A 1,517-nucleotide genomic window follows, 5' to 3' on the forward strand; every position below is an offset into this window, starting at 1 on the left:
TCCCAAAGTGCTGGGATTATAGGCGTTGAGCACTGTGCCTGGTGTCTCACTTCCTTTAACTAGACACACACATGAAAAATCTGCCTCCCCAAAATGTTAAGCCACCCAAATAGTGTAGTGGCATTGGCAAATTTTATGAGTATACTTAATTATGTATCATTTTTTTCTAAGTCATTAATAAAATGTTTAAAAAACTCAGGACGAACTCTTGTGCAGCTCCTCTCTAAGTGCACTTCTGTAACTGATTTTTTTTAAAGCCGCTTATCTATTTATTTACTTAGAAATGGGGTCTAGCTCAATTGTCCAAGCCAAAGTGCAGTGGAACAATCATGGTCGAATCACTGCAGCTTTGACCTCCCACGCTCAAGGAATCCTCTAGCCTTAGCCTCCTGAGTAGCTAGCACTACAGGAGTGCACCACCACTCTTGGCTAATTTTCTTTCATGTTTCTTTGTGGAGACAGGGTTTTGCCATGCTGGCTAGGCTGTGGAGACAGAGTTTTGCCATGCTTGCAATGCTGGCTAGGCTCAAGCAGTCCACCCACCTCAGCCTCCCAAAGTGCTGAGATTAAAAGCCTGAACCACCACGCCCAGCCTAAAAGCCACTTTTTAGGGGCCATCTGCTAGTCTGTGGTACATATATTGAGTGATTACACAGCAAAGATGTAACATGGAACTAAGTAACAAAGTCAAAACCTAAGTGCGGTGGCTCACACCTGTAATCTTTGCACTTTGGAGGTGGATCGTTTGAGCTCAGGAGCTTGAAACCAGCCTGGGCAATATGGCAAAACCACATCTCTACTAAAAATACAAAAATAGGCTGGAGTGGTGGCACATGCCTGTAGTCCCAGCTACTTGAGGGGCCGAGGCAGGAGAATCACTTGAAACCAGGAGGTGGAGGTTGCAGTGAGCTGAGATCACGCCACTGCACTCCACCCTGGGCAACAGAGTGAGACCCTGCCTCAAAAGAATGACAACAAAACCAAAGACCTAATAAATAGAAGCACATCCTGTGGAGATGAAGGGCCTAAAGGCGGGCACATACCTGTCATATTCTAATTCATCTGATGCTTTAGGAATTGTTCACTAAAGAGCCTGAGTATATAATAAAGCTTGTATAATAGTATCTGATTTTTTTCCTGAGACTGCTCAAAGTTTAAAAGTACACTTATCAGTCCTAATCTAGCTAAATTATTTTTGGATCTTAGTTACTTCTATAATTCTTATTTGTACAATAGGAATTATAAGGCCAGGTGGGTGGCTCACGCCTGTAATCCCAACACATTGGGAGCCCGAGGTGGGTGGATCAGGAGATCAAGACCATCCTGGCCAACATGGTAAAACCTGTCTCTACTAAAATACAAAAAACTAGCCAAGCATGGTGGCACACACCTGTAGTCCCAGCTACTTAGGAGGCTAAGGCAGGGGAATCTCTTGAACCTGGGAGGCAGAGGTTGTAGTGAGCCGAGATCATGCCACTGCACTCCAGCCTGGTGACAGAGCAAGACTCCGTCTCAGA

At 44.8% G+C, this 1,517-nt stretch overlaps 1 protein-coding gene across 1 annotated transcript in view; it reads left to right on the forward strand.

Moving 5' to 3' along the window:
* LOC108315681 (estradiol 17-beta-dehydrogenase 11) overlaps positions 1–1,517 on the forward strand; it is a 44,003-nt gene that overhangs the window by 39,564 nt on the left and 2,922 nt on the right. The window lies entirely within an intron of this gene.

The sequence above is a fragment of the Cebus imitator genome, unplaced genomic scaffold (genome assembly GCF_001604975.1).
Source record: "Cebus imitator isolate Cc_AM_T3 unplaced genomic scaffold, Cebus_imitator-1.0 Scaffold177, whole genome shotgun sequence".
Classification (NCBI taxonomy): Eukaryota; Metazoa; Chordata; class Mammalia; order Primates; family Cebidae; genus Cebus; species Cebus imitator.